General features: G+C 41.2%; 1 protein-coding gene across 2 annotated transcripts in view; it reads left to right on the forward strand.

Annotated features, from left to right (window-relative positions):
- Positions 1 to 16,037, forward strand: part of BRSK2 (BR serine/threonine kinase 2) — a 136,085-nt gene that overhangs the window by 21,716 nt on the left and 98,332 nt on the right. The window contains exon 2 of one of the 2 annotated variants that reach the window (XM_072118068.1): positions 14,609 to 14,703. The exons of the other annotated variant lie outside the window; for it this stretch is intronic. The gene's annotated coding sequence lies outside the window, so the exon portion shown is untranslated. The remainder of the gene's footprint in view (positions 1 to 14,608; positions 14,704 to 16,037) is intronic. 2 annotated transcript variants of the gene reach the window in all.

Consider the following 16,037-nt stretch of genomic DNA (forward strand, 5'->3'; position numbering starts at 1 on the left):
CATTTTAGTGCTCGCTCATCTCTAGTAAGGACCTAATCCTTGGATATGCTATTAATATTTTAGGCCAGCAAACCCATTTACAGGCAATATATTGCCTATAACATTGCCCTAGAGTGATGTTCTCTGTTACCTCTATAAAGATTGTAGGTCATTGTAGTCCTTCCTTCAGAACAAAGGTTCCCCCCCCTATCAGAACCAAATTTAGTTTTGTTAAAACTCTATATACAGGATAGGAGTATTTGTACTGTGCTGAGTTTATAAACAGGATAGGAGTAGTAGTACTGTGCTATGTCTATATACAGAATAGGAGTAATAGTACTGTGCTATGTCTATATACAGGATAGGAGTAATAGTACTGTGCTGAGTCTATATACAGGATAGGAGTAGTAGTACTGTGCAGAGTTTATAAACGGGATAGGAGTAGTAGTACTGTGTATGTCTATATACAGGATAGGAGTAGTAGTACTGTGCTGAGTCTATATACAGAATAGGAGTAGTAGTACTGTGCGGAGTTTATAAACGGGATAGGAGTAGTAGTACTGTGCTGAGTCTATATACAGGATATGAGTAGTAGTACTGTGCTATGTCTATATACAGGATAGGAGTAGTAGTACTGTGCTGAGTCTATATACAGGATAGGAGTAGTCGTACTGTGCTGAGTCTATATACAGGATAGGAGTAGTAGTACTGTGCTGAGTCTATATACAGGATAGGAGTAGTAGTACTGTGCTGAGTCTATATACAGGATAGGAGTAGTAGTACTGTGCTGAGTCTATATACAGGATAGGAGTAGTAGTACTGGGCTGAGTCTATATACAGGATAGGAGTAGTAGTACTGTGCTGAGTCTATATACAGTTAGGAGTAGTAGTACTGTGCTATATCTATATACAGAATAGGAGTAGTAGTACTGTGCTGAGTCTATATACAGGGTAGGAGTAGTAGTACTGTGCTGAGTTTATAAACAGGATAGGAGTAGTAGTATTGTACTGAGTCCATATACAGGATAGGAGTAGTAGTACTGTGCTATGTCTATATACAGGATGGGAGTAGTAGTACTGTGCTGAGTCTATATACAGGATAGGAGTAGTAGTACTGTGCTGAGTCTATATACAGGATACGAGTAGTAGTACTGTGCTGAGTCTATATACAGGATAAGAGTAGTATTACTGTGCTATGTCTATATACAGGATAGGAGTAGTAGTACTGTGCAGAGTTTATAAACGGGATAGGAGCAGTAGTACTGTGCTCTGTCTATATACAGGATAAGAGTAGTAGTACTGTGCTGAGTCTATATACAGGATAGGAGTAGTAGTACTGTGCTTTGTCTATATACAGGATAGGAGTAGTAGTACTGTGCTTTGTCTATATACAGGATAGGAGTAGTAGTACTGTGCTTTGTCTTTATACAGGATAGGGGTGGTGGAACTGTGCTGAGTATATACAGGATAGGAGTAGTAGTACTGTGCTCTGTCTCTATACAGGATAGGATTAGTAGTACTGTGCTGAGTCTATATACGGGATAGGAGTAGTAGTACTGTGCTCTGTCTATATACAGGATAGGAGTAGTAAAACTGTGTTGAGTCTATATACAGAATAGGAGTAGTAGTACTGTGCTTTGTCTATATACAGGATAGGAATAGTAGTACTGTGCTATGTCTATATACAGGATAGGAGTAGTAGTACTGTGCTGAGTCCATATACAGGATAGGAGTAGTAGTACTGTGCTCTGTCTATATACAGGATAGGAGTAGTAGAACTGTGCTGAGTCTATATACAGAATAGGAGTATTAGTACTGTGCTTTGTCTATATACAGGATAGGAATAGTAGTAATGTGCTATGTCTATATACAGGATAGGAGTAGTAGTACTGTGCTATGTCTATATACAGGATAGGAGTAGTAGTACTGTGCTGAGTCCATATACAGGATAGGAGTAGTAGAACTGTGCTGAGTCTATATACAGAATAGGAGTAGTAGTACTGTGCTTTGTCTTTATACAGGATAGGGGTGGTGGAACTGTGCTTTGTCTATATACAGGATAGGAGTAGTAGTACTGTGCTATGTCTAAATGCAGGATAGGAGTAGTAGTACTGTGCTATGTCTATATACAGGATAGGAGTAGTAGTACTGTGCTGAGTCTATATACAGGATAGGAGTAGTAGTACTGTGCTGAGTCTATATACAGTTAGGAGTAGTAGTACTGTGCTATATCTATATACAGAATAGGAGTAGTAGTACTGTGCTGAGTCTATATACAGGATAGGAGTAGTAGTATTGTGCTGAGTCCCTATATAGGATAGGAGTAGTAGTACTGTGCTATGTCTATATACAGGATGGGAGTAGTAGTACTGTGCTATGTCTATATACAGGATAGGAGTAGTAGTACTGTGCTGAGTTTATAAACAGGATAGGAGTAGTAGTATTGTACTGAGTCCCTATATAGGATAGGAGTAGTAGTACTGTGCTATGTCTATATACAGGATGGGAGTAGTAGTACTGTGCTATGTCTATATACAGGATAGGAGTAGTAGTACTGTGCTGAGTCTATATACAGGATAGGAGTAGTAGTACTGTGCTGAGTCTATATACAGGATAAGAGTAGTATTACTGTGCTATGTCTATATACAGGATAGGAGTAGTAGTACTGTGCTCTGTCAATATACAGGATAGGATTACTAGTACTGTGCTGAGTCTATATACAGGATAGGAGTAGTAGTACTGTGCTTTGTCTATATACAGGATAGGAGTAGTAGAACTGTGCTTTGTCTTTATACAGGATAGGGGTGGTGGAACTGTGCTTTGTCTATATACAGGATAGGAGTAGTAGTACTGTGCTTTGTCTATATACAGGATAGGAGTAGTAGTACTGTGATTTGTCTATATACAGGATAGGAGTAGTAGTACTGTGCTATGTCTATATACAGGATAGGAGTAGTAGTACTGTGCTGAGTCTATATACAGGATAGGAGTAGTCGTACTGTGCTGAGTCTATATACAGGATAGGAGTAGTAGTACTGGGCTGAGTCTATATACAGGATAGGAGTAGTAGTAATGTGCTTTGTCTATATACAGGATAGGAATAGTAGTACTGTGCTATGTCTATATACAGGATAGGAGTAGTAGTACTGTGATGAGTCCATATACTGGATAGGAGTAGTAGTACTGTGCTGAGTCTATATACAGGATAGGAGTAGTAGTACTGGGCTGAGTCTATGTATAGGATAGGAATAGTAGTACTGTGCTATGTCTATATACAGGATAGGAGTAGTAGTACTGTGATGAGTCCATATACAGGATAGGAGTAGTAGTACTGTGCTGAATCTATATACAAGATAGGAGTAGTAGTACTGTGCTCTGTCTATATACAGGATAGGAGTAGTAGTACTGTGCTGAATCTATATACAGGATAGGAGTAGTAGTACTGTGCTTTGTCTATATACAGGATAGGAGTAGTAGAACTGTGCTTTGTCTTTATACAGGATAGGGGTGGTGGAACTGTGCTTTGTCTATATACAGGATAGGAGTAGTAGTACTGTGCTTTGTCTATATACAGGATAGGAGTAGTAGTACTGTGATTTGTCTATATACAGGATAGGAGTAGTAGTACTGTGCTATGTCTATATACAGGATAGGAGTAATAGTACTGTGCTGAGTCTATATACAGGATAGGAGTAGTCGTACTGTGCTGAGTCTATATACAGGATAGGAGTAGTAGTACTGGGCTGAGTCTATATACAGGATAGGAGTAGTAGTAATGTGCTTTGTCTATATACAGGATAGGAATAGTAGTACTGTGCTATGTCTATATACAGGATAGGAGTAGTAGTACTGTGATGAGTCCATATACTGGATAGGAGTAGTAGTACTGTGCTGAGTCTATATACAGGATAGGAGTAGTAGTACTGGGCTGAGTCTATATACAGGATAGGAGTAGTAGTACTGGGCTGAGTCTATATACAGGATAGGAGTAGTAGTACTGTGCTATGTCTATATACAGGATAGGAGTAGTAGTACTGTGATGAGTCCATATACAGGATAGGAGTAGTAGTACTGTGCTGAATCTATATACAAGATAGGAGTAGTAGTACTGTGCTCTGTCTATATACAGGATAGGAGTAGTAGTACTGTGCTGAATCTATATACAGGATAGGAGTAGTAGTACTGTGCTTTGTCTATATACAGGATAGGAGTAGTAGAACTGTGCTTTGTCTTTATACAGGATAGGGGTGGTGGAACTGTGCTTTGTCTATATACAGGATAGGAGTAGTAGTACTGTGCTTTGTCTATATACAGGATAGGAGTAGTAGTACTGTGATTTGTCTATATACAGGATAGGAGTAGTAGTACTGTGCTATGTCTATATACAGGATAGGAGTAATAGTACTGTGCTGAGTCTATATACAGGATAGGAGTAGTCGTACTGTGCTGAGTCTATATACAGGATAGGAGTAGTAGTACTGGGCTGAGTCTATATACAGGATAGGAGTAGTAGTAATGTGCTTTGTCTATATACAGGATAGGAATAGTAGTACTGTGCTATGTCTATATACAGGATAGGAGTAGTAGTACTGTGATGAGTCCATATACTGGATAGGAGTAGTAGTACTGTGCTGAGTCTATATACAGGATAGGAGTAGTAGTACTGGGCTGAGTCTATATACAGGATAGGAGTAGTAGTACTGTGCTTTGTCTATATATAGGATAGGAATAGTAGTACTGTGCTATGTCTATATACAGGATAGGAGTAGTAGTACTGTGATGAGTCCATATACAGGATAGGAGTAGTAGTACTGTGCTGAATCTATTTACAGGATAGGAGTAGTAGTACTGTGCTCTGTCTATATACAGGATAGGAGTAGTAGTACTGTGCTGAATCTATATACAGGATAGGAGTAATAGTACTGTGCTTTGTCTATATACAGGATAGGAGTAATAGTACTGTGCTGAGTCTATATACAGAATAGGAGTAGTAGTACTGTGCTTTGTCTATATATATTGGATAGGAATAGTAGTACTGTGCTATGTCTATATACAGGATAGGAGTAGTAATACTGTGCTGAGTCCATATACATTATAGGAGTAGTAGAACTGTGCTGAGTCGATATACAGAATAGTAGTAGTAGTACTATGCTTTGTCTTTATACAGGATAGGGGTAGTGGAACTGTGCTTTGTCTATATACAGGATAGGAGTAGTAGTACTGTGCTATGTCTATATACAGGATAGGAGTAGTAGTACAGTGCTGAGTCTATATACAGGATAGGAGTAGTAGTACTGTGCTGAGTCTATATACAGGATAGGAGTAGTAGTACTGGGCTGAGTCTATATACAGGATCGGAGTAGTAGTATTGTGCTATGTCTATATACAGGATAGGAGTAGTAGTACTGTGCTGAGTCCATATACAGGATAGGAGTAGTAGAACTGGGCTGAGTCTATATACAGGATAGGAGTAGTAGAACTGGGCTGAGTCTATATACAGAATAGGAGTAGTAGTACTGTGCTTTGTCTTTATACAGGATAGGGGTGGTGGAACTATGCTTTGTCTATATACAGGATAAGAGTAGTAGTACTGTGATGAGTCTATTCACAATAGAAAAAAGTTTGATGTCCGCGCTTCAGGGGATAAGTATTAAAATAGCATTTCTTTATTCGAGTATTCATATAAAATCCAAAAAGGCAGATAGCAAAGGTGTAGTGGTCCAAGCAAAAGACCTACGCGTTTCGCCCTCTCTCAGGGCTTACTCATGGTCTGTCACAGTCACAGACCATGAGTAAGCCCTGAGAGAGGGCGAAACGCGTAGGTCTTTTGCTTAGACCACTACACCTTTGCTATCTGCCTTTTTGGATTTTATATGAATACTCGAATAAAGAAATGCTATTTTAATACTTATCCCCTGAAGCGCGGACATCAAACTTTTTTCTATTGTGAATTTTTTCTATTGTGAATTTTGTGCCTTTGGTCCGTGGGGTCTTACTGGATGTTCATCGCGCTGGGGACTATACCGTGCCAGAAGGTGAGCAGGAACTACCTTTCTTTATGCTTCACCTGTGATGAGTCTATATACAGGATAGGAGTAGTATTACTGTGTTGAGTCTATATACAGGATCGGAGTAGTAGTACTGTGCTGAGTCTATATACAGGATAGGAGTAGTAGTACTGTGCTTTGTCTTTATACAGGATAAGAGTAGTAGTACTGTGATGAGTCTATATACAGGATAGGAGTAGTATTACTGTGTTGAGTCTATATACAGGATCGGAGTAGTAGTACTGTGCTGAGTCTATATACAGGATAGGAGTGGTAGTACTGTGCTGAGTCCATATACAGGATATGAGTAGTAGTACTGTGCTATGTCTATATACAGGATACGAGTAGTAGTACTGTGCTATGTCTATATACAGGATAGGAGTAGTAGTACTGTGCTTTGTCTATATACAGGATAGGAAAAGTAGTACTGTGCTGAGTCTAAATACAGGATAGGAGTAGTAGTACTGTGCTCTGTCTATATACAGGATAGGAGTAGTAGTACTGTGCTATGTCTATATACAGGATAGGAGTAGTAGTACTGTGCTGAGTCTATATACAGGATAGGAGTAGTAGTACTGTGCTGAATATATATACAGGATAGGAGTAATTCTAATAATAATCCTTCATTTATATAGCGCTCACAGATTACGCAGCGCTGCACAGAACTTGCCCAATCAGTCCCTGTCCCCATGGGGCCCACAATCTAATCAACCTACCAGTATGTTTTGGAGTGGGGGAGGAAACATGTTTTGAGAGCCAGCACACGTATAGAGGAGTAAAATTTTGGTCAACATATGCACCAAATTGATACAGTATGACCCCTGTGCTAAACTTTTAGACTGTTTAGCCAAAGTTTGCCCCTAAGGCCGGCGCCACACAGGGCGCTTTGTCTGCGCTTGCAAGCGCAGACAAAGTCGCGCCCACCGGGGCGGGCCTCGGCCCGATCGCATCGGCGTTTCTATGGAAACGCCTGCGATCGGGAACGAGCCGCCGGTGTTTTGCGTTAATTTAACGCAAAACACCGGCGGCTCGTTCCCGATCGCAGGCGTTTCCATAGAAACGCCGATGCGATCGGGCCGAGGCCCGCCCCGGTGGGCGCGACTTTGTCTGCGTTTGCGTTTGCAAGCGCAGACAAAGCGCCCTGTGTGGCGCCGGCCTAAGTCTTTTCAACCAGCCACAATGTGCTTGTGAAAGTTCTTCATAATATCATTGGCCTCCAATGTCCTCATTAGTGTAACCCCAAATTCACCCAATGACCAACGGCTAAATAAAATGGCTGCTTTCTGTGCTTCCACCCAGTTACTAAAACTTAACCTATCTGATTTTATACTTTATTTTATTTTTATGCTATTTATCTGCAGAGGCTGTTAGAATCTGTGAGCTCCCGGGGCTAAGGCTACTCCATTGCCCAAGTAGCCACCGCAGAGCCCACGCATCCATGCCGTCTTTGAACGCAGCAACATGTCCTGTCCAGGTGCATTGGGGGCGGTGCTATAGAGACTTTTAAAGAGAATCTACCATGAAGATCCATAATGATAAACTAGGGGCACTTACTCATAGATCCGGAGACTGACTGTGGCAATCTTCTTATATTTGTTATCCATGACCTCCTTCCTTCTAAAATAAACTTTTTTACAATTATGCTAATGAGTCTGAAGGGGTTGTTACCAGAGCCTCTCCGTGATGTCTGTGCACTTGTTATTACAATGAGCAGAAAATTTCTCCCCCTGGATTTTTGTGGTAGATTTGCTTTAAAGTTGTTTCTGCTTAAAGGGGTTATCCGGGCTGGGGTGGGATAGTTAAACATAACAAACATCTACTTACCTCGTCCGGTGCCGCCGATGTCCCGCTCCGTGGCCAGTCTTCTCTGTGCGCCGGTTTCATTATAGGGGCGCACAGGGAGTTTCCGGCCGGCTAGAAGCTCCTATCCGACACCATCTCTCAGCGCTTACAACGCTGAGAGATAGGGACGGATAGGAGGAGCCGTCCACATCGCGGACCGCAAGCTCCTTGTGCACGGCTTCCGTGCCCCTGTAAACAAACAGGGGCACGGATCGAAGGGACCGCGGCGCGGGACATCGGCGGCGCGGGAGGAGGTAAGTACATGTTTATTATGTTTAAATATCCCTCCCCAGCCATAAGAAATTTTTAAAACCCGGATAACCCCTTTAAAGGAAAACTATATGTAAGCAATTGCAAGCAAACTAAGCAATTTGTGCTCATGTAGTGTACAGGTGTGTGTGGAATTACAGGTAAAATGTGATCTCTTATGCTAAAATTGACACTGGTTATAACTAAAACAGTTGATGACTGAATATAATGCAGCAATGTTCAAGTTCCGCCAAGCATACCGAAGAATACTCATGATTATTGCTGGTCTGTTTCTCATAGGATTCAATGAACCCTATATCTGGATCTGGTTCAGCGGTGTTCACTCTGCACTAGATGCGGCTGATGTGGATCATATCACGGGTGGGTGAACAGTTCTTTAATGGCATCGGTACGAGCACCTTCCATAATAATTGTTCATGGTTTTCTATTTAAAGACGGCAGTACCTCAGTGCCCCGCTACCTCCTGTGTCTCTAAAATCCTGAAAGAGTAAATTACCAATGGCCACCACTTATCCTATATAAGGAGCTGAACATTGTTTCTACTCACTAGGGCACATTTACTTACCCGTCCCGTCGCGATCCCCGAGGTGCGTTGTCCGACAAGCTGCCGCAATTCACTAAGGTCGTGCGTCCAATTTCCTGTATGTGTCGCTTCCCCGCTCATGTCTGCCGGAGTTCACCTTCTTCTTCCCGGTGCAACACAATTTTGTCTGGCTTGCAACACAATTTTGAATGTTAAATCCTGTGCTAAGTCCGAATAAGTCGGGTTGTCCGACGGCCACGTCCCCGGATTTCGCATGAAAGTCGGCGCCAAAAACCGATTGCGTGCGCCAAAAACCCCAGTTAAGTGCCACGCAAACCGGAAAAAGTCGGGAACCCAACGAAAATGCGGTCCGCAGACCCTTCGTAAATGTGCCCCACTATGTGGGTTACAAGAGGCTTTCCTAAAATTGCAGTGTATCTGCTGTCCACATGATAGGTAAGTGTCTGAGCGAAAAATTGGTTGTCCCATTTCCACAGTTGGATTGCAATAGAAGCACTGCGACTTCATGTAAACTTTATGGGACTGGATCCCTGGTATCATGGTCTCTGAGGGTCCCAGTAACCCAGCATGGCCACTGCATAGAATGCAGAGAAGTCTGATTCCAGCCTTGTACACTAAGATCTGGTAATGCTGGATATCACACCACCACAGTTGGATATTGATGGCCTGTATAGAGATGACCGAATCATCTAAGTTTCGATTCGTGGAAGATTCTTAGAATTTTTCAAAAGATTTGTTCAGGTTCAATTGTCCTGAGAATTGTGAGATAATCCACTTTAGTGCTTTAAAGCACAAATTTGTTAAGAAAGGTCCAATCTTGTTTTGAAAATTTTCTACAAATTCTTTCTTTTTTTCCTCACCTATCCTGCCTTCCTCAGCTTTGGGATGAATGGGATTTCCTCCGAAGCTAAGCAGAAAAGATTTGTATTCAGTGTCCAGAAAATTGCTGATTTTTACCGAATTCCCTCATCTCTAGTCCAAAATATAGACCATTAGTCTTTTAACCTGGACAAGGGAATTAAGAAGTGCTTTCAGATTTACTGTTGCAGATGAATCCAAATTGTGGAGCAATTTGCACAAAAATTGTTGGATGTGCCCCACACCACATTTCTTAACCTTTATTGGGGTTGGGAAGTAAGAGCTTTCCTTACAGGGATTTTGTCATTTAAGGCCTTGTAGACATGTGGAGGCTTCTAGTTATTGACGCTCTGGGTGCAGTCACACGTTGCAGTTAAAACTGCATCGCAATCAGCTTTGAGGTGGTTTTAGGTGCAGTTTTGTCAATTGAACAGGTGAAAGACATGAACTGAACGAGTGAATGACATTTGTGGAGCAGGTTTCCCCTTCAAAATCAAATTCACTCGTTCAGTTCATGTCTTTCCCCTGTTCAATTGACAAAACTGCACCTAAAACCAACACAAAGCTGATTGCGATGCAGTTTTAACTGCAACGTGTGAACGCACCCTCTACTAGCGGAGTCCAGGAAAATATGCAGATAAATTTTCCAGGATGGCATAAGGAACACCTTGCCCCTTTTAGCTACCCTGTAAGTCAGCTCCCTTGACTTCAAGAAGCCTTAGAGAAGCCTTATAACATGATGTATGATCTAAGCCAATCAAGTACATCTATTTCAGAAGCAACAGATTCCCAACCGTAGAAAGAACTACTTCGATGTGGTTGCATCTGTTCAGTACAATGTAGGGAACTGAGAGGCTTTTGACTAGAGAATGGAAGTAAGAGTAAGGCCACATTCACACCACCGAATGGGTATGTATGGCCGCAAGGTGCTGCCTATCCTATCTTTTCCCGTGTTACGGCCCGTATGCTGTGCTTTTCAATGGAGTGGGGTCGGGTCACCCCTCCTTCCCTCCATCGTGTCTCACACCACATTTATTAACTGTTGTTGTGGTCGGATAGTAAGAGCTCTCCTTACGGAGACCTTGCCAATTAAGGCCGCATTGCAGGCATATGGAGATATATAGCCATTGACACCATGGGATAATATATAAATAATTTTTGTAGGATGGGATAAGGTAACCCATGCCTCTTTTATTTTTTCCATGTACAGAGCTGAGTTTGGGCTTGTTTCCTGCATCACAAATTGTGTGATGTCCCATTCATGTCTTTAATATATTCCATGTCTTGTACTGGGAAATGGGGAAAACATTTCAAATGCGGTTAAAAAAAATACATTTGCACCACTCTCCTGTATCTCCTGTAAGCTCGGCTTGTTTTTTTTTATGGGTTTCTCTGTGCTCCCCAAATTTTCATTTCCTTTATTCTTCGGCTCAGTACGATCACAGGAATACCAAATTTATATAGATATTATTGTGTTTTAATATATTTCAAAATATTTTGTTGACAGTACAACATTTAGAAAATTTTAATTAAAAAAAGTTTATGTTTCAAAATGGCGAAACAGTGACGCTTCGTGCATTTGGGCGCTATTTTGCATTACGGGTTTCAGTGCCGGGAATAACCATTATTATGTTTTGATAGATCGGACATTTTGGGACATGACAATAATTGACTAATTTATGAGTTCTAGGGAAAGGAGGATTTGAACTTTTAGGTTTTATATATCTTTACATTTTTGAAATATTTTTCAGACCCCCACCTCCCTAGGGTATTTTAAGCCTGGGTTATCTGATTGATCCTACCATATACTTCCATACTACATACAGTATGGCAGTATTTGGGGACTATGTACATCACCTGTTCCAATGTGCACCAGGTATTATAAAGACGGCGCCCACAGCAATCGAAAGGTTAACACTTGTGATCAGTACTAGCACCGATCACAGGTGTTGATGGTGGGTGTTTGCTGCAATATGTAGTAAACTCTCAGCTTGTATGGAGAAGGCTCAGCAATAAACCATCTCCATAATTACGTAGGCAACGTTGTACATGTTTGGTTAATAAGGAAACCAACTTATAGGTAGGGTATAATTTATACCAGGCTAAACCCGGTCATCTGGCCTCAGGCACTGGCATGAACTTGGCACATTTAGAGATTCTCTACTATTATTCGAAATTGTGGACTGGTTACTTAATACTTTCTGGGGAACATTTACTAAGAGCCAAAATCACGTTTTTCCATCGTGTTTCCCGAATATTACCGTTTTTCCCTGAATTGCCCCGGGTTTTTGGCGCATCGGCGCCGGCATGCACGTGACGGAAAACAGGGGGCGTGGCCGTCGGAAAACACGGCGGATTCGGAAAAACCAACGTATTTTTTTTTTAAAAAACATGCACTTACCTGCACCCAGGCTAGCTTGGTGAACTCCAGTAAACTCCGACGGACTTCAGCGCAGCAGCGACACCTAGTGGACATCGGGCGCACTACCTTAGTGAATCGCCGGAAGACACAAATTAGCATCGGAGAACCCGCTGCTGGATCGCGAATGGCCCGGGTAAGTAAATGTGCCCCTCTGTCTTTTAATATGCAAAGTAACCAGTCTGAAATGACTCTGTGTTAGCAGCAGTTTGGCAGTGATGATCTCCATCTTTGGCATTGTGGGGGTAGAGATGTGCCATACAACATTGCTTGGTAGTGCGCAGTAGCTTCATTCTCTCCGACTTTATAAGAGTTATTTTGGCACAGTCCAGGCCATCAAAATTCTTATGCCAGTGAGCAAGGAGTATATGACCCATACAGCCTAATGTGGATACTAACAGCACAAATGGAGGAATCTCAGGAATCTGCTCCTACAAGAGATCAATCTCCATGAACCGATTAGAACGAAAATGTATAATTCTGATGTCACTGTTATAGCGGTGATAACAGAAAGGAGTTACTAGACCTCCTTCATTGTGGAAAGCAAGGAATTCAGAGGAAGAATGTCCCATGTATCCAGAGAGCTAATATTGTAGGGAAATCAGGGGGTGGAATTTCATCTAAGGCTCGGCTACATGTATTCAGACGGGATGAATGGGGTCTTGTTGTGTATAATGTATCGATATCACTTATGACGTGTGTAAGGCAGCCGTCCTCTGAAGAGACTCGCTGGGAATCAGTATTTATGATGACATTTACTGACCATGAAGATAAAATTACAGAGATACAGACATGACATGACAAGAATATTCCAAAGCCACTCTTACATGAACATACAAGTTCTTATAGATGTATAATCTGCCATGGAAATTTTGAAGGCTTTTATAAGTGTTATAAGAAGATAAAATAAGTAGAATATTATTATTATAATATTATATATAAAAAGTGATGTCACCGTACAGAGATGATACACACAGTGATGTCACCGTACAGAAATAATACACACAGTGATGTCACATTGAAATTATAATACACTGAGTGATGTCACAGTGCTGAGATAATACGCACAATGATGTCCTAGTACAGGGATAATACACACAGTGATGTCACAGTATAAAGATAATACACATAGTGATGTCACAGTACAGGGATAATACACACAGTGATGTCCTAGTACAGGGATAATACACACAGTGATGTCCTAGTACAGGGATAATACACACAGTGATGTCCTAGTACAGGGATAATATACACAGTGATGTCCTAGTACAAGGATACACACAGTAATGTCCTAGTACAGTGATGGCCAACCTATGACACGCGTGTCAGTGCTGACACGCATAGCCATTTTCAGTGACACGCGGCCGCCGGAGAGTTAAGTTGCATCCTCGGCTCCTACACAGCCAGGTGCAGTAGCCGGGAGGCTGAGAGATTGTCCAGCACATTGTAATAAATAGATGATGTGGAAAATCCCCATATACTGCCATACTGTAGTACATGGTAGGATCAATCACACAACCTAGGATTAAATTACCCTAGAAGTTAAATAATTCTACATATTTGTTATTTAAACTATAAATATCACAAAATTATGTTTTTTTTGTCAAGGTGACACACCACCCGATTTATGCTCGTTTTTTTGGCGAATTTTGACACACCGAGCTCATAAGGTTGCCCATCACTGTCCTAGTACAAGGATAATACACACAGTGATGTCACAATACTGCGATAATACACACAGTGATGTCACAGTACAATTATAATACACACAGTGATGTCACAGTACAAGGATAATACACCCAGTGATGTCCTAGTACAGGGATAATACACACAGTGATGTCACAATACAGAGATAATACACACAGTGATGTCCTAGTACAGGGATAATACACACAGTGATGTCACAATACAGAGATAATACACACAGTGATGTCACAATACAGAGATAATACACACAGTGATGTCCTAGTACAGGGATAATACACACAGTGATATCACAGTACACGGATAATACACACAGTGATGTCACAGTACAATGATAATACACACGGTGATGTCCTAGTACAGGGATAATACACACAGTGATGTCACAGTACAAGTATAATACACACAGTGATGTCCTAGTACAGGGATAATACACACAGTGATGTCACAGTACAAGTATAATACACACAGTGATGTCCTAGTACAGGGATAATACACACAGTGATGTCACAGTACAATGATAATACACACAGTGATGTCCTAGTACAGGGATAATACAGTGATGTTACAGTGCATGTAAAAGTTGCCCCTGATGCCTCAATAATGACGGTGTTAGAGGCTTTGGAGAGGAGCTCCAGCTCACTCTCTCTTCTAAGGAACATGAGTTGAGCTGCAGCTCCCTGACTCTGATATATAGTGGACAGACCCTTCTTCTTCTGGATTAGTCCAGTGTACAGGTCAGGTATGGAAACATAGGATTACTCCAGGTGGATAGATATTGAGTATAAAAGATGGGCCCGCTAAACTAAGGGGTTGTCACTGTCAATACATACCAAAAACATGTCCAGTCCATGATGAAAACTTGATCTCACATATCATATGTTCTCTTCTGTACATTAGATGTACAGCACACCTGACTTTCATGTATTTTGTTTTGCCTTGCAGATCTGGTATCCCATTGATGAATTAACCCTGCAGGTTATTATCAAAACTCACTCATGGCTAAAGGCAGTTTTCCAAAGGTGGAGCTTCTAAACAGAGTAAGGCTACCTGCACACAAACCATACAAAAATCTTCCGTAGATCTATATTGTGTCCTCCAGAGTCCACTAGAAGATCCTCTTGTACATTGTTGGGCCATTTTTATCCATCTTGGACACTAATGCTACCACTTGGTTTAAAGAGCCAGTAATCCATAGTGAGACTTGTATTCCCAATGAAATAACAACTTTGAATGGAGTTGTATCTCTGTTATTCTTCCTGGAAATTTTTCAGTAAATGAATAACAGTGACTTACCATTTTCTTTATTGATTGGATTTGTCCTAACACTCTTAATATTGTAAGGCTATGTAAGCAGATGTCCTATTGACAAGTCAATTTATCTACCAATACTTTATAAAACTAATTGACTGATTTTACTACCCATACAGGGATCATGTCACTAGATTGTATCTCCATAAATTTACTAATCCTCTCAGGTTGGGGAAGAAATTAACTTTCTAGAATTTCCTTTTTTATCTGAAAACTTGCTAGTTAACCTATAAAAAAAAATCTCCTCCAAATTTATGTGAAAATAACCAGAAAAGAGTCATATGTGCCTGAAATGAGTCAAGTGTAGAGGCTATAGTTATAATATCAGACATTTGTATATTCGGTTCTATAGTATCTAGAAACATTAGTCTCATATTAAAGATACAACACAAACACAAAAAACTGGGAAAACCTATTGACTCCTGTATAAGCTGAGGGTGGGAAATGCATTGGTCACAACCTCCCCAGTATATAGCCGACAGCCACCTAGCCTAGTATATAGCCAGTGCCTGCCCCCTAGTATAAAGCCAGTAGCCTCCTCCTCCAGTATATAGCCAGCAACCTATAACTCTGTAGCATATAGTCAGCTGCCCCCTTGTGTATAGCCAGCCAGTGCCCCTAATATATAGCCAGCCAGTCCCCTGTATATAGCCAGTGCCTGCCCCCACAGTATATAGCCAGTGCCTGCTCCTACCGTATATAGCCAGTGCCTGCTCCTACCGTATATAGCCAGTGCCTGCCCCCACCGTATACAGCCAGCAGCCCCCTACACAGCCTAAAAAAAAAAACTCAAAAAATGTACTCACCTTTCCGATGCCCCCCGCAGGTCCTCTTCGGTCTTCGGCTCCATCTTTTTTTTCCCATTGACTCGAGTATCACTAAACTACAAAGCAGTGAAAGATGAGATTCTTATCCTTGATATGACACCAATACCAAGTTTGTAGGTACTTTAGAACCAAAGATAGAGGCGTCTGAATTGACACTCCCATGCAGTTACTAAACTTGACTTATCTCAAGCAAATATGACACTTCTCTGCTCATTTTCATATGACTTTGGATGAGA

This window comes from Engystomops pustulosus, chromosome 7, assembly GCF_040894005.1.
Source record: "Engystomops pustulosus chromosome 7, aEngPut4.maternal, whole genome shotgun sequence".
Classification (NCBI taxonomy): Eukaryota; Metazoa; Chordata; class Amphibia; order Anura; family Leptodactylidae; genus Engystomops; species Engystomops pustulosus.